Source organism: Sapajus apella, unplaced genomic scaffold, assembly GCF_009761245.1.
Source record: "Sapajus apella isolate SASKATOON/1434 unplaced genomic scaffold, GSC_monkey_1.0 scaffold6, whole genome shotgun sequence".
NCBI lineage: Eukaryota > Metazoa > Chordata > Mammalia > Primates > Cebidae > Sapajus > Sapajus apella.
In genome coordinates this window covers 66,745,938-66,772,164 of record NW_022436946.1, presented here as the reverse complement: position 1 = coordinate 66,772,164, position 26,227 = coordinate 66,745,938, and the positions used below count along the sequence as shown (strand labels likewise).

Below are 26,227 nucleotides of genomic sequence, written 5' to 3'. Positions count from 1 at the left end.
TTCCCTCTGTGCATGTTTGTCTCTATGTTCTAATTTCCCTTTTCCATAAGAGCCCCAGTCATACTGGATTAGAGCCCACCCTAATGACCTCAATTTACTTGATCACCTCCTCAAAGACCCTATTTCCAAATAAGGTCACATTCTGAGGTACTAGGAGTTAGAGCTTCAACATATCTCTTGGGAAGGGCACAATTCAGCCCATAACAAACAGCTCGGTATGAATTGACAGTAATCTTCCAATCATGAAAGGTATGATTGCATAGATCAGTAAGAAAAGGACAACTCTGCTTCTCTGGACAGAAAAACACCTAGGGAAGGGCAGTCAGTTGTGGGCCTTTGACAGACACATACAAGAGAAAGCAATCAGCATGAGGAGGGAACTTAAAACCAAACGATTCAAACACAGTTTGGAGGAAATGGGAATGTTTAGCCTGAGGAAGAACAGTCATGGGGGAAATGAAAGCTGCCTTCAAATACACAATCAGCTGGCTGAAAGTAAAACAAGAGTTGTTTTCTATGGCTCTGAGGTCTGAATTATATTACTAAACTCTTTTAGTAATATAATTTGATTCAACTGGATGAAAAGAAGATTCTAAAAGGTAGTGTGTCCAGAGGCAGTTGAGATTTTATGGGAAATACTGAATTCTCTATCTTTGGATGTCTTCAAGCAAAAGCTTAACACAGAGAGAGGAATCAAAGCATTGGGAATTAGCTTGGATCATGAATCTTCTGACCTTGATATTCAAGAATTCTATAAAGAAGATTTTCATTTAAGTCAAGAATGTTAATGCCCAGACAAAATAACACATGATATCTTATAAGGAAATGGAATGTGCTAACCAAAATTTGGAATTCTTTTCTATTAAAGACAATGTGGAGGAAAGAAAAATGAGAGGAATCACATATTTTCACTCCACAAATAAAAAATAGATGGTCTAAGTAAACATAAAATACACTCAGTAAGAATATAGAAAAACCACAGAATCAAATAAAGGAAAGTGAAAGCCTTATCCAAGTCACAGGAATTTTAAAACAAAAGCAGTGTTTCAACTTTTATAGAAGAAATATGAGAGATGAATTCTAGACTAAGAAATTGAAAATTCAATAAGTACCAACATTTTTCCCGCAATACCCAGAGCATAGAGGAAACAGGAAGCACAGACACTAATCTAGTAAAGTGAACTGATTGCTCTGAAAGAGGTTTGGAAAGCAGAAGAGATCCAATGAAGATGTCCAATAGACAGAGGCCACACGGCCAGGGGAAAGGGCACCAGCTTTGAAATAGGTCAGGAGACCAGCTGGGCTTGGCTCGGCCACCAAACAGCTGTACAGCGTTTTACAAAATACTTCTCTGCTTCTATTTGCTTTGTTATTTAAAAAAAAATCAGATGACTTTTTAATAATTTCATCCAGATGCAAAATTGTGACACTGATGAATATCCATACGTAGGGAATGAGGAAATATTTTGACACCATACAGGCATAGGAATGTTCAAATTTAAAAGGCAACAAGCAAGAAGCAGCCAATGTAACTGCTTAACACACTGGAACCAAAAGCAGCTGATTAAGATATAATAATAGTTACTGTAAATGGGGATGTGCAAATATGTCTGCCAAATATCATAAGCCAAATGTACATATACAAAGATTTTTTGACTTTCACGAAAATAAAAGGGAAGTCAGTAATCAGTTAGCCTATTATTACATGTAAAATGTTAGCTTTATATTACGAATGAAATTATGTGTGCCATGTAAGCAGCTGCTCACAACTATTTCTACAAGCCTACTCACACTCAAGACATTGGTTGTTATGATCTAAGATGTAATATGTCCCTAAGCTTGAGGCTACTTGTTTGGCTCCCAAGTCCAAATAATGTCACCTTCTAGGGAATGTGATTTAGGATTACGTCCTCAAGTACTTTTTCTGCAACAGCAATTTCATTAAAATTCTCCACTCTATTCATTTCAATACACATTTAATGATTACTATACATGGCAACAAATGATTTTTAAATCTAAAGAAAGATAAAGAAACTAAAATGTATTAATATTATGGAATAATACATACAATAAGCCATGAAGATTTAACATACAGAAAATAAATTCAAAGAGGCAGTAGTGACTGATTACGGTACTAAAGGTTAAGTAGGAGTTCATTCAACACAGGCACACAAAAAATGGAGAAACATTCCAAGGAGAATCTTCACTGGCAGTGAAGCAGGAAATAAAATTAAAGATTTGGTAAACTACAATGCATTAAATAGTTCTGAAACACAGTACCAGGAGTAGAGAATACCAAGAGGTGAAGCAAGAAAAAGACAATTAGCTCCAAAGGGCTTTCTGGGACATTTTAATAGCAAAAGTTTTCTCTTATGGAAAATAAAAAGGCACTGAGAGATTTTGAGCATTGAAGAAATAGGCTCAGCTTGGCATTTCAGGAAGATGTTTCTAGTTGCCAAGTGGAGAAAGGACGTGAGCTAGAGAAGAAGTGAGGAGTAGTGAAGGGAAAGAGGTAGGAAGGACCTGAATTGAAGCCACAACCCAGCAAGCAGAGCCATCACCTTGAAAGTGGAACTGGTGGGATTTTGGTAACCAATGAGACATTTCAGACCTGCGGCAGATCCAGTCTCAGAGAGGGACCACAGAAGGGAAAACAGGTTTAGGGGTCTAGGTTGGACCGTTATTGCATTTGGGATACCCAGCAAACATGTACACCTACCTCTTTGTCATCTTTTTCCTTTCTAACTCCTGCACATTTGAAAAGCCTATTTTTAGAGAATAAAAAGCCTAATACTGGTTTTCTTTTCATTAAAGATCTCTTTAAGAAAATAAAACAGAATTATGGTTTCCCCCAGAGCAAAAATCAAGTACCACAAAATGCTCTTAAAAAACTGGTTTCCTCAAACAACACCTACTCTAAATGCTGTAAAAGATATTAACCAGAGACCAGTTAATCAAATTTTTATCAATAGAAAGTAACTGTGTATGTCATACTCAGATATCAAATTTCAAAGAATGGGATGCAAAGATACACTTAACAGCAAAACCAATTACGACACTATTTTCCAGGATTCAAAGACTCTCACCACGGGTGTGCTGTTACAAACCTCACTCAAAACTGCATGTATGTATGGAGCTGCTCTTGCCTTTGCTGGATGCTAAGTGGACTATCCTGCTCTGAGTAATGGTCTGCACTTAGTTTGAACAGAGGAATCTGAGGGGATGACAGCATCTTTAAAAGGGCAGGGGACAGTGAGCCAAGTTTGCATTCCGCCTTGGCAACACAGGGCCAGACTCATAGGAATTTGGTCAAGACAGAAAGTGAAGTTTAACTGATATTTGACATGGTGTAGCTGAGAAGGCCAGGGTTGCTGCGGTGTGTGTCAATAAGCCCAATGAGAAAAACAGACGGTGCAAGGACTGCCTCCAAGACTCACACATTGGCAGGCTGAGAGACGCTAACACATTTGGGTAGCAATAGCCAATCCAAAGTTTTCTTGCATAATTAATAAATTTGGTAGTCTTGAGACAAAACGTTTTCCATGAAGAACTTGCTTTGAAGGCAGACCTTCCCTGCCAGGTCTCCTGGGAGACTCGTTTTTTTCTAGCTCTCGCTATCACTATCTCTGACTCATCCCTCAAGTTTAAGGGAAAACATTCTTGGATGAGGAGGGGAAGTGGCAGTTGCAACAAAATATTTTGAATGTCTCCAAATGTCTCCTGTACTTAGAGAATCACATGACTTTGGTAAAGCTCAGATTTGATAACTCTAGCTCTGGGCTCCATCCCAAAAAGGAAGAGAATAGGTGAGTTGTAGGGGCAGCCTGCCGCTAGGAGAAAGTTCTTGAAATGACCCATCAATGGTCCCTGAGGCCAGGAAACATTGTTGTCCTTGAGAGGAAGTAATAATTTGCCCTTGAGAGGAGCAGAGAAAAAGTTGTGGGCAATGTAGAGTGACGAGTCAGGAATGGGATGAAAAGGGAAAGGTTATCTCAACACTTTAGGAAATGACTAGAAAATACCAAACAAGCTTGGGTGGCCTTTCTAAGCCCCTGCAAAAATAATTCCCACTAAACTGGCTAACAATGGAAACAAATAATGTCCAGAAGAACAAGCTTTTATTGGTTTGGACTCAGGTGAAAAGCATTCAGGGGAAACAAATCGACTCTGATGCTACAGTGATATAATATCATGATCTTTGACTTTTTCTAATTGCTATTTTTTCTTTAAATTTTTTAATTATGTATTTAATTATTTAGAGACAGAGTCTCTCTGTGTCACCCAGGCTAGAACTTGGTGGCACAATTATACCTCACTGCTAACCACCATGCCTGGCTGCTTTGCTGTTGTTGCTGCTGCTGAGACAGGGTCTTACGATGCTGCTCATGCTGGTCTCAAGTAATCTTCCCACCTTAGTCTCCCAAAATGCTGAGATTACAGGCATGAGCCACCATACCCAGCCAATTATTTTAATCTTTCAAATTCTTTCTAACTCCTCAACCACTTCAATATTAAGTTGATCAAAGCTTGCGATGGGTGGGATGGTAACTCTTTTCTCCAGTTTGTTGAATATGACCCACACTGCTGACCCACAATCCTAACAGAGGATTCTGCTTCATACAGGAGCAGCAGGATGTTCCTGGGATGCTGGTTAAATTTGTCAGTATCCTCTGCTGAGAATGAGTCTCTTCACCAAAGCACAGAGAGAATTCAAGCAGTCTCTGCCAGGTGAAATGACAGAAGACTGGCTAAGAACAATGCAATATGCCTTGGTGCTGACAATGCAGCCTGCCTCTGCCTCTGGAGACCCCATCACCAGGGTTGATGCAATTCGACACTGGATAAATTATATAGAAGAAAAATAAATAGCTTCTCCTTTGGGTCTGAGATTTTCAGATTTTTTTTTTCCTGTAAAAACATTTCACTGTCTATAAACAGTCTCCTATGGCCCCGGTTTCATTTTAATTACATATATCCATCTTTATTTTTTTCTTCTACGAAACCTGGGCCGTACACTATTGCACATTTAAAAGAAACCACATTCTTGGAATGAAACACCCTGAAATAGCATCTCCATGTTTCTTTGGACCGATATTCACAGCTTCCACATACATGAGTTTAGAATTACTCTTGGCCATTGGGCAGCTTTGAGGAGATTGGGAGCAGAGCCCATCTTTCTTCTGTAGGTCTCTTAGGTTTTTGACCTACTTATTGCCCTTGAGTGAGACAAGGTGCCAGGAAAATTTTCTTGAAGTTCTGGTCTACTTCCCATGAAAATACAAAAGATTCTTATATTACATTTGTAAGTCATAAGAAGATTCACATTGGGGGTCAAGATTCCAATTAGGAAATGAAAAGCTCTATCCTCTTGAGTTTGCTTTTATACATGAAAACTTCATATATACACATATATATATATACGCACACACATATATATATATATATATAAGGATGTAATGATTGTAACTTAACTCCTCAAAGGCAACTATAAGAAATGTTTGATGAATTCAACAAACACATTTTTCTTATGTAATCAGAAGATTCTCTCAGTGTGACGACTACTGAATGGAGTAGTAATTGTACAGAAAAGGCTTTCAATGACAGCCCCTTAGTGAGGCAAAATCCTGGAGAACACATCACGGAGGGTTGCAGCAGTCAACCATGAGAACCCTTATGAAACACAGCTCCAGTGGCATAGGTTAGCGTAAACCTTTACATTGCCAAATGGCTTTGGAAGAATGTACAACTTTGAGCTGTGATACTGTTGTACCTCTGGAAAGATGCCACTTCTAAGTGATAGCCATGGCCCTCCCACAGGAGACAGCCTGTGTCTCCCAGACCACCGCAATTATGCCTCGCCTCTCCTGGCCTCTGCCCATAGCATGGGTCACGATGCCACTTCCCACTTAGAGCACTCTCTCCTTTAGTGTCCCAAGGGGATGGTCAATACCACATATGTGAATTTTGGTGAAATGCACTAGAAAAAAAGCAACGTAATTCTGAAATAGTAAAACAATAAAGCCCAAGGTACAGTCTTTTTCAGGGGTTCCATATATATTAATATTTCAGAGAAAAATTAAGTTATTTAAGTATCAAAATGCTTTTAAACATGATGAATTTGATGAAATAGAATCTAAAAAGTACTGTTACACTCTTCCTTGCTTTCTCATTTCCTAAGCTTAAGTTTAGTACTAAGCAGAGTTCCTAAGCTTAAGCTTTAAGCTTATTAACAAATTGGCATTACCATTGTCTACTGTTAAGAACACAATCTGGAGCCATGTTCATTTCCTACTAATCTCTTTGTCTTATCCTCACCCCAGATCAGCCAAAACGAACCATTCCACAGTCCCCTTTACATTTCTCGCTCTTGGCACTTGCAGCCCTTATTCAGGCATATTTGTTGATTGAATCTCTCTGGTTCTCATTTTCACAAACAAAGCTCTTCCCGTCTTTCCCGGACTAGCTGTATGAGGAGGACTCCTTTGAAGCCCTTCTCTATTCAGCCTCTGAAAACAGCATTTTCCTAAGTAGATGCTTTTATTTTTTTAACTTTTCATATTGACATTTATCACTCTTACTGATTGTTACTTATTAATGTGAGTATAACTCGTTTAGAGCTGTAGCCAAATTTTATATACTTTAATTTACCCAATTATGCCTTAAAACAGTGTCTGGCAAAATAGATAATTTTGTAAAAAAATACATTTAACGCATTAATAGAAAGAATGAATTTGTCATCAGGGTTCTGGCTAGCCAAAACTAAAATTTGACACAGCTGGTAGGTGAACCTAAGTGAACCTCACCTACTCCTGGCCCAAACTCCTTCATATCTACTCTGCGATCATTGACATAAAGGTTGAAAGTCTCCTTGAAAAAAATGCTCAAACCATGTCCACAATTGGAATGTGTGCCTTACTTCTGGTGCATGAAATAAAGAGTAGGTGAACAAACTAAGTTGGGTGACAAATCAGGCCTAATCTGCCTTAATTCTGGTGCATTTTCACAGAGCACATCATTTCATCTCAGAGTATCCTTTACTCCTCGGCCTCAGGAGTCTGGACATAGGTGATTGGAAAGATCAGCAAGGAGCTGAGTTCTGGAACCTGGGAGAGACAATGGCCACAGTGTCCACTCAGCTCTCAGCTGCTGCAGCATCCTTACCCCTCAGGCTTCAGCTCAGGGGGAGATAAAGGCACTTGTGGAAATGAATTTTCAGCATAGTAGAGACAAGCGCAGGAATGCTGAAGCACCTCAGGCTCAGTGCATTCCTAGACTGCCACAGGCAACTAGAAATGATCCATGCAGATCACAAACTCACAGAGGACACCTCTCAGCGTTCCTGGAAACATGAATGGGATTTTCAGGGCAATAGAGTTCCTATATGAAAAAAAGTGGCTGCCATTGTCTGATAAATTTTTGTTTTATTGTTTAAGCTGTCATCATTTTGTCTAAGAGTAAATGTGGAACCATTTGGGAAATGAATGAATGAATAATCATACATAGTAAAACTGAATTCTTAGAAATTAGGTTTTTTTCCCCTAGAAGATGATAAATGCTTTAGTAAAGTTTAATAGAAAGGTATTTAAATTTAGAGAATAACAGAACCAGTGGGAGCTTAGTAACTCACCAATCTAAACCCGTTGCATTTCTGGTGAGAGAACTTTCCAATCCTATGGCTGTCAACCAATGGGGTCAGGATCAGTAACAAGACCTGCTGACTCCCAGTAGTGTAGCTTTCTGTATATGTGCCGGAACAGACATTCCCTAAAGCATGATGTGAAGATCAGTTTCACTTGGAGTCAAACTGGAGCAATGAGATACATACATACTAATGGGAATCGGGTTCTGAGCTCCAATGGCCAAGTCGAGCCAATAAGCCTTAATGGCTCCTACTAATGGACAAGTCAAGTATTTTCCACTCCCACTAAAAGAAAGTTGGAACTATATAGTATCTCAAAAAATTTGATCTTTTCTTAAAAAGAAGCCACAGCAAAAAGCATGCTGCCCTTAAATCATCACATCTCAGAGAAAAATGAGTTTGAATTGCATGGACTCTGAAAGGCTTTTATTTCTAGGTTTTTTTAAACTAAGGGGAAAAGAGAAAACAGAAAAGGAAATTTGTGGATAGCAATAGCAAAAGGATAAATTTATCTGGAAATTTTCACTTGGCAGCTGAAATTCTGCTTGGAAATCAGAATAAATTTTTTTAATTGCAAAGGAAATTTAGTTTTAGTGATATTCAATCTTTCATCCATCCAATAAAGATGTATTAAGGGCCAACATCCTTCCAGGAACTGTGCTAGAGATGGAAAAAAAATCACAAGAACCTAATGGAGCTAAGCCCAGGCATATGGAGGTGGAGAGCATGGAGGCCTTCTCTTTGTTGCTGAGTCTTTAGGGACAACAATTGTTAACTACATGAAGTCTGGGATGAAGGGAATTACAGACAGAGGCAAAGAGAGGGCATTGTTCCAAGAACAGAAAGAAGCCCAGTGAGCCTGGAGTGCTGAGTGTGGGAAAGAGGTGGCGTGACAAAGGAGGCTGGAGGGCAGAGGAAAGACCACCACAAGAATTTGAGCTGTGTACAAGGGTAAGGCATATCAGAAATATCAAGAAATTCTTATATGATCAGATTTGTATTTTCAAAATAATCAACATTAAATGGCTCCTAGTCTAAGCTCATAAGATGCTCAGTTAAACTTAGAGTTACTGTTTTTCACCTACCAGATTGGCAAAAAGCAAAAAGTTTGAGGGGGTGAAGAAACAGGCATTTTCACACATTTCTGGCAGGAGAAATACCAATTTGGCAATATATATTAAAATTATAAATACACATACCTTTCACCTAGCAGTCCCAATTCTCAAGCTCTATCTTGCAGTTATGTTCTCACTCATGTAGAGTGACATATATACAAATTTATTCATTTCAGCAATGTTTCTAATAGCAAAATATCAGAAACATTAAATACCCACCAAAAGCAGGTTGGCTACATTTTGTCAGCACGATACGATGTACTTGCACTTAAAAAACAAAAAAGTCAAGCAAAACATAGACACTCAGGAAAAAAAAAAGAACTTTTATATATGGAAAGGCAACCAAGATACATCATATAAAGTACAAAACTGTGTACAGCATGGTATCTTTATGTAAAAGGGGAAGATATTTTATTGGATATGTATATAATATTTCTGGAATAACACACACATATGAAACCCTCACCATCATTGTCTGTGTGGAAAAAAACTGAGTGGCTAGGAGATAGGGGTGCAGGGATCCTTTCTGGTGGATGCCATCTTTTGCAATCTTTGCCCAAAGTGTTTCTAGGAGTGAGGGAACCACAGCAAAGGCAGAGTGGGTTGAGGACTGGACTGATTAGAAAGTGATGGCCATGAGACCACTTCCAGGAAGTCTGATTGTGGAAAGGGAGAGCATTAGGGTAGGGCTTGGGGTGAGGTGAAGGAACAATGTCATATTGAGAAAAGTCTCTTTTAAACTGAGAAATAGACATAAAATTATTTATAAATACAGACACAGAGAGAAACAAATGTGAAAGATAGAGGATATAGAAGGCAATATTGAAACAAAGAAAGGGAGGAAATGGAAATACTATGAACTTCCAAACAAGATTTAAAACTGCAAGTCCAAGGATTATAGCTTTCCTTTTTCCTTTCATTTTTATCTGCCCTCCATTCAGTTTAGAATCATGGTTTGCACCAAGTGGGACTCATGAAATGTTTTTTTTTTAACCCCCTGATACCGTGCTGCCTGAGCTCATGCTTTGGGGTATGAGCTTTGGTTGCCATATGACACATCCAAAAAGATATGCTACAGCAGACAGTGTGTGCCTGTATCAAAGCAAGGTCCAAGTGGCATACACCTACCTGGATAGTGGATGCAAGAATTCTCCAAGCCCTACAGCCCTCACTGAACCCAGAGGGGCAGTCCTCCCTGTTCCTCCTTGGCCTCTTCTGATCGCCCTGTCTTGGCCTATACTCAGTATACAGGACTATACAGTACACAGGACTGAGCGTGGGTCTGGACCTGCTGGAAGCATAGCCCTTGGCAGGACATAGCCCCACTGTCTAAGTTTTCCGTGTGTTTTATGCCCCAGCATAGAAATTCCTGTCTAAGTTTTCAGTGTTTTCTATACCCCAGCATTCCAACCCCCTTTCCGGCATTTTCTAAGTGAAAAATTTGTCTCACACTCCCCCTAGTGACTGCCTCAGGAAATCTTTCCATGGCCTAAAGCACAGCTCATTGACAGCAAAAACAGCCAGCCTGAATGTTGATGATTGTAGGAATATGCACCTCATTTCCCCACTCCCCACCTAACACATAAACTGCTGCTTTTTTCTGTTATTAGAAAGAAATATTCGGCAAACTGAATATCTAGAAATTAACAGACTGAAGGGAATGAGTGTCCATCACAGTGTAAATAAGCTCTTCCTTGTTTGTGAGAAGAAAGGGTTAGAAGCAGGAAGACTCTAGACATAAAAAGGAGAAAGGGGGATGTGAAATACACTATATCTGTCTTAGTCTGTACTAGTGATCCCAAAATCAAGGCAGTGAAATCACTGCCACACTTAGAGGCTCGACTTAAGAAAACAAATCTCAAGGTCTAGTGAATAAGAAAGAGAGGAAATTAAAAAATTACCTGTGGAAATTTCCTCCCTTTCTTAGTCTGCAATACCCTTTATCCCAGTACCTCTGGAACAGACAGCTGAAGGATGCCACTACTGCAGCCAGTAAATGCTTGAAGAGCTAACATGCGGAAGATTACGCTTCCTTTGTTCAGAGCAACTCCAAGTTAGTAGTTCTCAATCACCTCAGGGTCAGTTTGAGAAATGAGGAATCTATGGGCTTTTTCTACAGAAAAATGTACTTTCCTATTACATAGAGAGTCATAGGGAAAAAAAACATTAATGGCTAATAAACATAAAAAGAGATGCCCAATTTCCCTTAGAAATTAAGGTAAAAGTAACAGGGATATACCATTTTTTAATCTGTCAATATGGAAAAGATTCAAAAATTTAACAATACAAAATACACTTAACCCTTGAACAACATGTGTTTAGATTGTGCAGGTCTACTTACACATGAATTTTCTTCTGCCTCTGCCACCACTATGATGGCAGGACCAACCCCTCCTCTTCCTTAGCCTACTCACCATGAAAAAGATGAGGATGAAGGCCTTTATGATGATCCACTTCTTAATGAATTGTTACTATATTTTCACTCACTTATGATTTTCTTAACATTTTCTTTACTCTGGCTTACCTTACTGTAAGAATATAGTATATAATACAAATAACATACAAAATTTGTGTTAATTGGCTATGTTATCAGTAAGGCTTCTGGTCAACAGTAGGCTATTAATAAAGTTTTGAAGGAGTCAAAAGTTATAGGTAGATTTTCAACTGCATGTGGGACAACACCCCTAATCTTTGCATTGTTCGAGGACCGACTGTATTGTCAAGAGTGTGGAAAAACAGATACATTTATGCTATTGATGCATTATAAACCAGTGCCATCTTTTCAGAACATGCTCCATACGTTAAGATCTCCCCCATGCCAGAGTTTTAGTTCACCTGTAGACCTATGGTTCTCCAATATAAATCAGCCATCTAGCTCAGACCCATTTTTAATATTTAAACATAAATAATCAACTGTCAGCTTGACATCTTTACCTGACTATCTCAACGTTTCTGCAAATCCATCCATATTCAAGACAGAACTCAAGACTCTCACAAAATTGGTATCCTCATAGCATTCCATGGTGGTATATAGCAACTCCATGCATCTCGTTGTGGTCGTTGGAAATCTCAGCACCTCTACGGCACTTCCCTCTGACTGCTTCTCCCCATGTCCCACGTCACTACCCCATTTAAGCAATCACCTCTCATCTGGATGACTGTAAAAATCTTCTAGCTTGTGTCCTAACACTCACTCTACCCCTCTGATGGCTATCCTCACTGCAGTCAGAGCGACCTTTTCAAAACTTAAATCTACGTTTACCAACCCACCTGCTTAAAGTCATGCCATTGCTTTTAAGATAAAGACAAAAATTCGAAACACAATCCGCCAACCCTACACAGCCTCACTTCTAACTACCTTTCCACATTCCTCCACCCCTTCTTCTTCCTTCATTCTTACACTGTAGCACTCTAGCTTCTTTCTTTTTCTTTGAAGTTGTTTTTGTTTTTTCTCCTACAGGGCCTTTTTATATGTTTCTTTTGTCTGAAGTGATCTCCCTCACTTCATCTAGTTAAGTCTTACTCATGATATAATCTCAGATCCATGGAGAAGGCTTCTGTCACCCCAATTCATCTCTAATTTCTTTTCTTACTTGTATATGAAACTATGTCTTTTTCTTCATGGCACTTACAGAAATTTGTAATGATGCCTGATTTATGTGGTCACATTAGTTCTATCTTTTCTGTTACCAGACTATAATCTTCATGTCAGCAGAGACCTTCTCTTTTCCAGTATATGCTACTTATCTTGAAATAGTCAGAGATGGGCCCTGTGTGTGTATGTGTTTGCATACATGTGCATGAGCCAGAAAATACCCAAAAGTGTTAACAGTGGTTATCTCTGGGTAATACATGCTTAACTTTTTTTGTTTTTTCTGCATTTTGTATATGTTATGTAATAGGTCTGCATTTATTTATAACCAGACAAAAATCAATAATAATTATTCTATTAAAATCCTTAATCAACTGAATTTCAGAGGAAATGCCTGCCAGCTACCTATACCAAGAATGAGTGGCCCACAAAGGATTAACAGAAAAAGTAAGAAAAATTAACATCGTGAAAGAGAATGTCTAAGATAAAATAACTAGCTATGGCGTAAACAATAATCAGAGAGGTTTTTAAAAAAATATATCTTAACTGGTACCCTCAGAGACATTTGAGGAATATAATTTTTATCATAACTGAAGAAGAAGGCAATCAGAAAATAAGATATATATGTAATTAAAAATATATTTGAGGCCAGGCATAGTGGCTTACACCTGTAATCTCAGTACTTTGAGTAGCCAGGGCAGACAGATCACCTAAGGACAGGAGTTTGAGGCCAGCCTGGCCAACATGGTATAATCCCATCTCTACCAAAAAATAAAATTAAAATTACAAAAATTAGCCAGGAGAGGTGGTACTTGCCTGTAACCCTCGCTACTCTGGAGGCTGAGGCTGGAGAATCGCTTGAACCCAGGAGGCAGAGGTTGCAGTGAGCCAAGATTGCACCGCTGCACTCCAGGTTGGGCAGCAAAGCAGGACTCTGTCTCAAAAAAATAAATTAATAATAAAAATATACTTGCAAAAAGGCAAGGAAAAAGCTGCATATATATATATATATATATATATATATATGTGTGTGTGTACATGTCTGAAGTTAGTGAGCAGAAAGAGAAATAAAGACAACCTCCCAAAACAGAGAAAATTTAAAGAAATGGGAAATAAGAGAATAAGTTTAAAGGCATAGAAAACAGTCCAGGTAATCTAAACTATGTCCAAAAAATGCATAAGAAAGATGTAGGAACTATATAGAAGCGGGGTCAGAGGAGAAAAAGAGAGAAACAGAGAGGAAAGAAGGGAGGAAGGAAATAATATAATAGAAATATAAATCTTGGCAAAGTAAAAACAGTACAATAAATAAAATAAGGTCAAGGGAAGTGAGAAGTGTAAGTCTACTAAAACTTTCATTTTTGTGCAGAGTTAATAGATGCTGTGAATCTATAAATCAAAACATAGTCTTCAAATACCAGGAAAAAAACTAAAAATAATAATATAACCAACACATTTAGGAAATCAGGAAGGAAAAATAGAATTGGTTAAATTTCTTTAATCCTTCATCTTATAAATCACCGGGTTAATGCATATGGTCTAAAGTTGATAAATCAGGAACTTAAAATTATAATTTCAATTCCAGAAAAAGTAAAGGACAATGGAACTACCTCTGGGGAGTAGGACTAACTTAAGAGGAAGTAGTAAGTAAGAGATTTTATGTTTAATTTTATACATTTCAGTATCTTGTGATTTATCTGTGCATACGTACACATGCATTATTTTCAAACTGTTTTTTAAAAGTTAAAGTAATTTGAGAGTCTATGAATACTGTCTTTGAGGCCAGCAATGCCTCTAAAATATTATATAATGAAGTAGTTGGTGAAGTCTAGCTCCTTCCAGAATTGACTTCACCAAGTGCTAACATTAATGTGCTAGCTTTTATCAAATACTGCTTTGAAAAACAACCATAAAAAATATTTTCTTGTTTACTGTAAAACTGTTGTTGAGGATATCATTTGTGACATGAGTCATCATTCACTGTATAGGAGTGCTTGAGTGAACCTCTTCATGTCAGTGCCAAATGAAGCTTGCTTCTGCTCAAGGACTGTTTTGCTCTCTCCTTGGTTACGTTCACCATTTTCACCAAGAGTGAAACTTGAAGCCCTTCCCCAGTGTATTAGTCTGTTCTCACACTGCTGGTAAAGACATACCCGAGACTTGGGTAATCTACAAAGAAAAAGAGTTTTAGTGGACTTACAGTTCCATGTGGCTGGGGAGGCCTCACAATCATGGTGGAAGGCACATCTTACATGGTGGCAGGCAAGAGAGAATCAGAGAGCCAACATAAAAATGAAACCCCTTATCAAACCATCACATCTCATGAGACTTATTCACTACCATAACAGTATGGGAGAAATTGCCCCCATGATTCAATTATCTCACACTGGGTCCCACCCATAACACATGGGAATTATGGGATGAGATTTGGGTGGGGACACAGCCAAACCATATCACCCAGCAATTGTGTTACTTTATATAAAGAACATAGTTGTATTTTCCTTCCCCTTGATCCTGGTTTTCTATCAATGCTTTATCATTTACTTTTGTTCCCTGTGATGTAAATGTATAAAAAATTATCTGTAAATTTAAGTGGGAAATAAACAAGTTTATTACGTAGTAAAATGTATTATTTATGATCATTAATAAAATACGTAATCCCTCTATGTTCTCAAGCTGTCAAATCTTACCCAACAATTCATTTTCCCATTACTTTTGGGATTACACTGACTAAATTTAGATGCAGTTACATAAAATGTAGAGCAAAATATCCTCAACATTTCTTAAACTAAACAAAAGTTCCAAGCAGACATGCAAAAGAAAAGTTTGACTACAATAAATATAAATGCCAAATATAAAGAAAAAATTACCAATAGCTAGAGTAGTCTAAATTTGGGAATGGGTTGCCCTGCCCCCAGGAATTTGCCCTCTTGTGGGACGTTAGGCTGCTTTCTGATGGAGATAGGGAGACAGAACATGTTAGGTATTCTTCACTAGCAAACGCTACCACAGTATGCCTGTCTCACCCCATCCTGTGGTGTGAAAATATCACAGGGGTATGTTGTAAATGTTTGGGTGGTAGGCCCAATGACTAAATCTCTTTTTTACCCTCTTCATCTTCCCTATTTGAAGGTAAGCATTAGTCTCACTGGTTGTTGATCTGTCAGTCTCAGTCAGCATGGCGGAATATCTACTCTGTCTGCCAGGAGTCTATTTTTTGATCTTCATCTATTATACGGATTAGTAAGATTTCTACAAGGACAAATAATGCTAAATCAGCAGCCCTATATGTAAAAATATCTTAGGACACTACCAAGAAGGTATATACAACATTAATATTGGCACATTTTTCTGCTTGAGCTCACCTCAATGTCTGATTCAGCTGCAGATCAGAGACATAATACTGATTCCAGCTGCTTTGCAAGCAAGTTGTGGTCGTCATCTAATACTATGACCCCTCGTACAATTTACAACCGTCTGTCTTCATGACTTGCTGAATTATACGCAGTACCCATTTTTCTTTGTGCCCTATTTTAAAGATTATACTTAGACAGACATGGTTACTCAGCATTACAGACCAAAATGGTTTCAAATGAATTGGGAAAGACTCAGGAAAGAAATTCCAAAGAAAGATTTGAATCCTTTAGAGTCATGCAGAGCAATGTCATATGAGGCCAAGGAACAAAGAGTCACTAGACCACCAGGAACTTTTAATTCTCTGAGAATGGAAACTGTAATGACTCATTCAGGCTAAAGGGGGCTGCAGTGCCTAGTATCCACGCAATTCACTCAGTGCAAATCACAGCTTGTCCCGGGGTGGAGGAGCAGAAAGCCAAGGAGGACAGAGAGAAGAGTCCTGAGTGAGGGTTGAAGTGCGGGAAAGAAACTGAGAACTGAACAACACAGAAACTGCACCGCCAAACCCAGGCATATCTAGACCAGTGTTTGGAAAAAATAACACCATCTGTAAAATGTTATCTGTCTCTGAGGTTTTGCTATTTTTTATTTTTCCTTAGATCTATGGAGAGATTTCATAGTAAATAAAAAACCTCAAAAATTATAGATGCTCCGTAAATGACAAATTAGGAAGTGATTCTCCACATTAACAAAAAGATAGTTAGCTCCACAAAAGAAAAGGCCATAGCATTTTAAAAATGACTACATCCCTTTATACACCTACCTATATTATGATATCATTTTGTATTAGCCCGGGTCCAAACAGGAAGCACCATGCTAAATTTATTATGCAAAATCTCTGTGGCCCAACATTAATTGACCATTAAATAAGTTTTTACCTAGAATATGCTCAGTGCTGTGCTACATGATGAGAAATGTTCAGAAGTATATGACATTTCTATCTTAAAGTGGGTTAAAGTTGAAAAAGCTTAACGTTGTGTTCAAAAAATACGATATGCATATGAAATTGCAACAAGCACTAAAAACAGAATTTGTTCTAAATGTTGGAGTGCATTCTTTCAGAGCTTTAGGAGACAACAGAAGCCATGAAGTCTAACTTGGTATGGGGAAACCTGATAAGAAAAATAGAAAGTGAAGAAGCAGGACCACACTATTACTGCAGATGAAGAGAAGAAATTGAATGTGTGCAAATTGAAAATAGTCTGCAGACTGAAAAGGTCACTTTCAGAATACAAGGTAGATCCTCAACACTGTGGCTCTTTTTAAACAATGGGCCATATTTTAGATTCTAAAAGACCTAAGCAATTTGAGATGGTAATCACTTCCACCTCTGCCCATTCACATAGATCTTTCTCCAACAGTTCTGAAGACTGAAGACATATGATGAAGATCAGAATTTAGAAAGAAGTTAACTGATAGCTACTGTTAGTAAACAAGACTTCAGCTATTGACTAGACAGATGCAAAACAGTCTGTTTTTGCCAATTACATTATTCCCCTTTTTTCCACTAGCAGCCAAATCAACCTTCACAGCAGTTTGTATCAAGTGTCTTAGTGACAGTTCACAAAGATTAACTTTCGAGCTTTATGTAATTGTGTGTGGGTTGAAGAGATACTAGGTTTCAAAATCCATAAAATTGTTCTTTCATTACTTACAACATCAATTTAGGGCTTGCTGTGTTTGTCCCAGCCAAATACCGTTCCCTACTAGCTGAACTGATTTCTCATTGACCAATGAATTATAAAAATTGCATCACCAAAGTTGTTCCATTAAAAAAAACCCTTTGATAAGCTTCTTTAACCTCAGTGCTCTAGGTAAAAAAGTAAAGAGAACATTTTGACCTGGAAATAAAGATATAAAAGCCAAGCTGACATGCAGACAAATGGCAGGGTGACAATGTCATCTAATCACTTCTTTCTGTCTCTCATGCTCCTTCCCCTTCCAACCCGCATGCATACAACTGTTACCTCAAAGTGGTCCCACCATTGCCAATAAAGGCAAGGATGACCCCGATGACCTAGAAAGTTGCTTTGTGGAAATCCCAGTTACTGACCTCACTGAAAGGACTAGGAGGGAATATCGTCTTAAAGGAGCACTCATCCTAAAAGGATTCAGTCCTGCCCAAAACAAAATCATGTGTGATTTACCAGTGTGAAGTTCAACCTCCATTTTCCTTTCCAAAGCAAATGTGGTCAGATAGGAAGCTGATTGGGACTAAGCACCCAGATAGAATAAGGATTTTGATATTTTATGTAGCAAGGCAAGATCTCAAATACTAATGAATCCTTCAGCTTTTCTTTAAATTCAGAATCACTACTCTGATTTCTGTAGTTTTCTACCTGGCTGTACAAAAGAATCATCTGGAAGGCTTTTTTAAAATGCTGGTGCCCGTACCCACTCCAGACCAATTAAATCGGGAACTCTGCGGGTGAGAGCCAGGCACTGTTAGGCCTGAAACTCTCCAGGTGATTCCAAGGTGTAATCAATGTTGACTACCAAAGTAGTCCGAGGTGCTCATTTGGCTAAATAAGAACCACTTGGGCAGGGTTGAAGAGTGTAAAATCCCTGTCTATGTTTTGTGCTTGGGGTGAAAGACGTGTTGAGAGGGGGTCTGGGGGTGTGCCTGGTCCCAGGAGATAATGCAGATGCATATCAGCCCAATTATGATCCCTGAACACCAGTGCAATGTGGGGATAAATGTACCACTATTCTTTTACTTTACTAGATGGCATTCTACTCAAAGAGTTTTCTCTTCCCTATTTTACTTACCTATTTGTTAGCCATATAAACTCATGGATTCTACTTTTTTTAATAAGTTACAATTTGCTGATGTTCTCATTGTCTCAGATTTGGATCAAGTTAGCTCCTCTGTCCTTTGGACATGACCCCATCCTTTTATTCTGAGCACTTTCTCACTTTCAGTTACCACAAGATGTTCTGGACTCAGCTTGAATACTCCCTGCACCAGCCGCGGATTCAGCCACTTCTTCAAATAGCCCAAGTTCCTTTTAGTAAGGAACGATATTTAGAAACCAACATGCAGTCTCTAGGTTTGTTCATTGCAACTAGTGTTACTGCTTCTAAGCAAGTACTGTAGTGTACTCAGAAGTTTCTCTCCCTCCAGTAACCCTTAAGCTCCATTCCCTTATACCAAACCTCTTGCAGTTCAGCAATTTCATGAGTTTCTGGTTTATATTTCCTGGGTCCCTTTTTCAGGAAAGAAATACATGTTTCAATTCTTCTTTTTAACAAAAAGTAGCATACTATACATACTATTTTGCACTTTTTAAAAATGGAACATTTTTGAAAGATCACACTAAGCCATATGACAGAGCTCTTTGCCTTTTATTTTTTAAAGCTGCATAGTATTCAAATATGCATGTGCACTGCAGGGAAGGAAAGATTCTTTCCTTATCCAGTAGTAGGTTCATGGCTGAGGCCCCATAACAAAAGACAGATTAAGAAAAAAGCATATCCATGTATTTAATACGTTTTACATAATACAGGAAACTTCATAAGCAAATGAAGACTCAAGAAATAGGTAAACTTTTGTATTTTTACACTTAGGTTTGATGGAAAAGTGGATAGCCTTAGAGAAGTATGACTGGGCAAAGGGGGTATCATCTAATGATAATAAATTGGGGGGAACTTAGAAAGGCCTGTTTGAGATTCCTTTCTGTGTCCCTTTTCTCCAGGCATAAGAAGAGCACCTCTCAAGTGAGGGTCTTATGACCTGCTTCAGAAGAGAATGGTGGGAGGTCAGAAAGTAACCTTCTTAGGATTTATGACCTACTTCAGGAAGAGAGGAAAAACGAGCTTCCTATTTCTGCTGTTTCTCAAATGCCGAGGTGACATGTTTTGGGGTAGTTCATTGGTACCTTATTTATTTAGCCAATTACCTATGTTTGGACACTTGTTTCCAATATTTTGTGAACATATGTTTTCATTTCTCCTGGTTAAATACCTAAGAGTAGAATTGCTTAGGTATTTTGTTTTATTGTTTATTTTAAAAATACCAGTTTTCTGAAGTAGTTGTACCATTTTATACTCTTATCAGGAATGTAAGATAGTCCATAATGTTTCATACCATGGTCAACATATAATGCAGTCTTTTCAATTTTGATTATTCTAGTTGGTGTGGAATATTTTCTATGGTATTCTTTTGTGGGTAAAATTCACTTTCCCCAATACCATGTTGAGAAACTATCCTTTGCATAATAGTTGTCTATTTTTTTGATGAAATGTTGGCTCAAGTTTTGTTTATTTTTGAATGGATTATTTGACTTTTTGTTATTGATATGTAGGAGTTTTTAGATTTACAGATTTCAAATATATATATTAAAAATATACTTTCCACGTCTATGGATTGCCTTTTTATTATTTTTTGAGATCAAGTCTCTGTAGCCCAGGCTGGAGTGCAGTGGGGTGATCTCAGCTCCTTGCAACCTCCTCCTCTTCTTCTACAAACTGCTAATCTGTTACTCTTTGCAGTCATGATCATCTGACCTCTTTCCATGGAGATCATTAAAGTGGCATCCAAAGCTCTATAGTACACTGTTCTTCAAACAAATAAATCACCTCAAAGGTAGAATTTTGAGGACGATTCCAAATGCTCCAGCCCTTAGCCAAAGATTTGGCTCTCCCCAAAGGATAACAACTAACCAAAGGGTACCAAGGGATAAAACTGGGGCCCAGAAGAGTTCAGAAGTTCGCAATAACCTGTTTTCTGGGAGCTCACCTCCCACTGTTCTTCTTCCTTTTTTTATTTTTCCTGACATTCTCTAATTTAGTAATAAGACAAATGGCCACAGTCTACCCTAAACTTATTAAGTCTGTATTATCAGAATTTCACTGGCAGGAGCCAATCCCAGACTTTTACTGACACCTGAAGTCCAGTCAATTACTGATTTTGTCACTTCCTTCTCACTCAGTTATGACAGGGGGACAAATTTTATCACATATGAGGGATGGTCGATAAACTAGATGATTCTAGATTCCATCTTTTTTAGGGAAACCCTTTAGTTCTACAGTAATGAAATGGTCCAGAAAAAGAAATTGACCAGAGACTACAGGTGTGGATAACAGCACAACAGCAAGCATGAGCCTCTAATTCTTTCTTCTGGGTAACCCTCAAAAGTCAGCTGTCAATTCCACAGGAACTTTGTCATGGTGGCAGAGTAAGAGGTGTTCAGAAGACATGAGCTTCACCCAACAGGTGTAACATCTGAGTTCTAACAAGTGTTCTTTCAGTTAAAAATAAGAGTTTCCCTCCTGTTTTCCTGACATCTGGCCAGAATTGTTACTAAACTTTTGTCAAACCTGTGATATGTGTAAGTCAGTCCCCAAGGTCTGAAAAAGAGAAGAAAGGACAAATACTAGGAATAGAAAGTAATCAACTGCAGGTCTGAAGTTAGAAGAGGACATCCGTGCTTTGGATTGAATACCATCTCTGAGCCATCCCCTTCCCTCCCTGCTTCCACTTTTCTCATCAGCATTTTCCTTTTGGAGAAAGCAAGGAAAGAGATCAGGCAGCTGCGCATCTGTAGTGACAGTAAGAGAAACATCTTCAGCTGAAATCTAATGCCTCTCTCCGAACCAAACCTTTTCTTGGTTCTGATATTTCCTATCAATCACATCCAAGTAGAACTATCCCGCTTATGAAGACATTCCATTTCCAACCCCAGATTATTTTAAAGCCGGCAAATTAAAGTGAATGTTTTTATTGTAGAAGGCATGTTATAGAGATCGCTAAATCCAACCCATTTACAGGTTAGAATGTTAATGTCAAGAGACTGAACAATTTGCATAGTTACAATTAGTGAAAAGTACAAGACAGGTTTCTCACCCTGTGACAAAACTGTCATCCACCCATCACCCAGTCTCTAGCCTAGATATGTGAACTGAGTAACAAAAATAAATTTTAATAGGCAATCTTAACAATGAGCTTATACGAAGGTACTGGGCTGTGCTGATATCATTCAAAATCATTCATTGCATACGAAGAAACAATTAGGAGCAATTATTGCCATTTCTATAATTGAACAGTACAATTCAATAAAGAAGAGTAAGAATAGAGGGAAACAGGCCAGAGGCCCCGGTGAATATAGCTTTGTATTCTCTACTTCCTTCAGATTAAAAATCAGTGAATAAGCACAGGCTGGCATTTACTGAAAGCTAGATAGCATATTGCTAAGATGTGACCAAAAGATTCAATTCTATAAATAATAAGAATATATGAATAAAGAGAATGCAATATACTTATTTTTGGAAGACAAACATTAACTGATAAGATTTTGCTACTTATCAGATACAAACACTAATTGTTATTTTGGCAGCTTTCAGTTTATTCCCCACAAGGCCACTCCAGAGAAATCCTCAAAAACTACTTTCTATGCTCTCTCTTCCTTTACCTTTACTATTCCCACTGCACCTGCAAGGACAGAAACAGAGTGTGGGGGGGTGATCGTATGATTATGATTAGATCGTAATGAGAGCTATTTGTGGGGAAAAGAACCTTCACCATTCTTTGTTTTTGTTTTTATGTTAACCACCTTTAAACTTGCTCCAAGTATAAATTCAATTAGACTGAAGCATGTATTGTTGCATAACTTAATTACCTGTTTTCTTATTATGGAAGTTTTTATAGTCATTTTATTTTCATGGTAAAAAAAAATTTAAGGGACATGGACATGAAAGTAAAATTTTAGAAAAGCAACAAAGAGCCCATTCATAATTCTACCACCAAATCATAATCACTATTAATATTTTGGAGTGTGTACTTCCAAAGGGTGGCTTGTGTGTGTGTCTGTGTGTGCGTGTGTGTGCATATATGTGCGTGTGTGTTTTCAGACGTCCTTATCAGAGTTGGTGCCTGTAGGGTCCTGGCTTCTTGGTCCTGCCTCAGCCTTATTCTGACCCCTTTGTGGTCAAGACTGGTAATATAACAATAGATCTCCCACCAGCTGGTAGGGTCTGGAATGCAATTCTTTGCACACCCTAGAGAATGCTACTGTGGTTCTGTGAGGGCCAAGATGTGCCTTGGGCTTCTGTGAGTATCTGGAGTTACATCCTTCCCACCCATTTAGAGTTTGTGCAACCCATAGGACTGGGCAGCTGCCTTACTTTCCTGATTTTACTTCTGCTCTCCACTGAAGGCCTGGAACTCTGCATCTCTCAAGCTCCTTGGCTGGCACCCAGCACATAGCCTAGCCCTTGCCCATGGCTCCCTTCTTTCTGGGTCACTAAACTCTACGTCCTGAACCCTTGGCTGCTGTGTGCACCTGCCTATGAGCATTTCCTGGAAACTTAAAAACTGCAGCAAATCCGCCCATCAAGTCAGATTCCCCCTGGGTGCTGAAATCACCAGGCATCACTTTCAAAGGAACAAACCATAGGACAGCTTCCCCAGATACCTTTATTTGCTGTCTAATATTTTGAGTCATTTGTTTTCCTCTTTCATTTAAAACTCCTACCCTTTACTGAGCACTGGGTTATTTAAACTGTGGCAGAGCAATCAGTGACAACATTTTAATTAATTGCTTAGCAATGTTCTTTCAAAGCAATGAAAATTCAGGATTACACTCAGGCTTTCCTGTAAATGACTCAGTACCACCTGACACAAATTTGCCCTCACATTATAGCCTTCTAATCCTTGTGAGCAGGAACAGCAGGAAGGAAAAGAAAATAAACAACCAAAGGAGATTAATATCATGTTTTCTTCGCTCAGAGAGGAGACGGCAAAAAAGTTGTATTCTCTCATCCACTAATGGTTAGATGTTGGCTTTGATATGTTTTCATCTGGATCTGAACAAGTGTTCTGGGTACATCTTGCTCCCTTCAAACATCAGATAACAACCCCTCTTAGTGCTAACAGAGTGGGAAAGCCTATCGTGCTATTTTGCCCAAAGTGACACATACAGGGGATTATTTTAAAAGTAAAAAGGAACATTTGCCTAAGAGAGACGCTTGGACAAGCTCAAGTGACAGAATAAAAATCCTCAGAAAGGTGTTTTGCGACATGCTAAGCCATTCGTCTCTAATGTCACTTTTTTCCCAGAAAAAAAAAAAACAAAACACAATTTTTGAGATTGTTTCACTAATGAGCACATTGTATTGAGGGATAGTGAAAGAGTCACAAACCTTATTTCAATCCCAGCTGTCAGCTCTCCACTGGAAGGAAGTCATTTGCTTATTCATGGACTGGATCCTAGACTTTAAAAAAAAGGAAAAAGAAAAAGCATGTGTAGCTACCAATCAGTGTGAATTGAACATTATTATCTACTAGCCTCTTCCCAGCAGTTTACAGCAGTATCAAATTCCTACCAGAGATGAAGATGAATGAAGAGCAGGGGCTAAGCAGGAAAGTGAATGGGTGACAGTGGGTGACAGTGGGTAACAGTGGCAATGCCGGTAAGGAGGAGGGCAGGTGCCTCATCTGCTGGTCTGATGGGCTAGATGCTGCTGAACCCCAGTCTGCCCAGGCTATGTAGAAACGCCAGCTCAATGCTGACAAATACTCTGAGGCTTTGCAAGAGAAGGTGGAAGGAAATTTGAATATTTATGAAAATTCTCCGGATTTTTAAAAGTTGGCAATTGACTTAAAGAATTTTCAAATCCCCAGCAAGCCCAAAAAGACACATATGGGGGCCAGATGTAATTCTTAGACAACTAGTTTGTGAGCTGAGTTCTAGAGCATGAGGAAGAGGGATGAGAGAAAGCCATACGGCAGGCTGGGTGAGTTCCTGCAGAGCTGACCTGCACATCCCAGAGAATGTCATCTACAGGGAGGTGGGGGTTACTCAGCACAGCAAAGACACTCTTTAATCAGGTTAAAACTGATCCTGTTGGGCATAGCCCTTTATTTAAGTTTATCTATAGAACAAATATATACTAAGTTTATATACAGTACATATTTAATACTTTAAATATTTAATACACATATATTTATATATAAAAATATACCAGCCCTTTGTATCAGTGAATATATATGTATTTATGCATATCCAATGAAATGGTCTTTCACTCATTTCCAGCAGTGGACAGATACTTAATAACGAACACAATAAATAAGTAAATTATATTTTGTGATAGAAAGTAGTAAGTGCTACAGAAATAAAAGTAAAGTAGGGTAAAGAAAACTGAGATTACTGGGAGAGGTACATCTTATGGTATTAAATTGGATGAAATTTTCTATTTTAAAAAGCTAAATATTCTAATAGCTAATATTAGTCCAATTTTAGGTGAATAACTAATATGATAACCAAAGTGACTCCTAATTTCAAATCTTTTTATTTTTGGTGTTCGTATACATACTAGTTGGCAATCAAATAATCAAAAGAAAATATTTGTTCATTTATTCAGCTTTTCTTTACTAAAATCTACTAGATGCAAAGTGCCAAGTCAAGCATCAGGTACAGACAGAGAGCATGGCAGAGACAGTGAGAGAAGGCCTTGGTAACACAACCCTCAGAAACACAAATTTCTACATAGAGATACTGGCCTTTTCTCTGCCCCATTCCCCAGGAATGAGATTCTTATAAGGACCAGCTTGGCTTTCATTATTCTTGAGAGTAGCTGAACTCAGGGAGGAAAGCAGCCTTCCAGCCTTTCTTCCCACCAATTCCACGTCCATTGGGAGCCATGTCTATCCATCCCCATAAACTTAGGCTGCCTCCTGTGTAATTCACTCTATCTCATCAGAAACACAAGACCATGGAAGGATTATGTCAATGTAGTCTCCCAGTGTGATCTCAGAATCCAGGGCTCTCATATCTTTGTGATTCTCCCCCCTAACAGTATAATTTAATGTGCATATATTTTTACTACCCTCCAGAATGACAGACAGTATGTGATGATAGAGACAGGGCAGTGACAAGACTAAAGACATATGTGCTTCACATTTGACAGGACTCTTGTGAGAATCAAATGAGTTATGGTATGAAAGAGCTCTCTGTAAACTTTAAAGTGCTATTATAATAATTATTTCAACAAGAGCTAACACTTACCAAGTTGTTACCACATGTCAACAGTGGTTCTACTTTACATGTATTAACTCAGTTAAGGCTCACAACACTCTATGAGGTGGGCGGTATTATTAGTCCCATTTTCTAGATAAGGAAGTCCAGACACAGGAGGTTCAATGACTTGCCCAAGTTCACACAGTTGTCAAGTGACATAGCCAGGAATCTACTCAAGCTATCTGACTCTAGAAACAAAGCATTTAACTCCACTTGTAAATGCTACCACATGATTTATACAAGCATGATCCATTCCACAATATTCATTATCTTCAATATGCAAAGCATGAGGCTAAGTAGCTTGAGAAATATAAAGAGTAAAATAAGCCTTTAAGAAGCTAATGAATTCATAGACGATCATTAAAGTCATTAAAAGTGTGTGTGTACGAATGTTCATTGCAGCACTGTTTACAATAGCAAAGACCTGGAACCAACCCAAATGCCCATT

General features: G+C 38.4%; 1 long non-coding RNA gene across 1 annotated transcript in view; it reads right to left on the bottom strand.

Moving 5' to 3' along the window:
* The window catches only part of LOC116549663, a 235,560-nt gene that overhangs the window by 197,149 nt on the left and 12,184 nt on the right, over positions 1-26,227 (bottom strand). Inside the window, exon 2 of the long non-coding RNA XR_004267988.1 lies at positions 23,903-23,969. This is a non-coding gene — a long non-coding RNA (uncharacterized LOC116549663). The remainder of the gene's footprint in view (positions 1-23,902; positions 23,970-26,227) is intronic.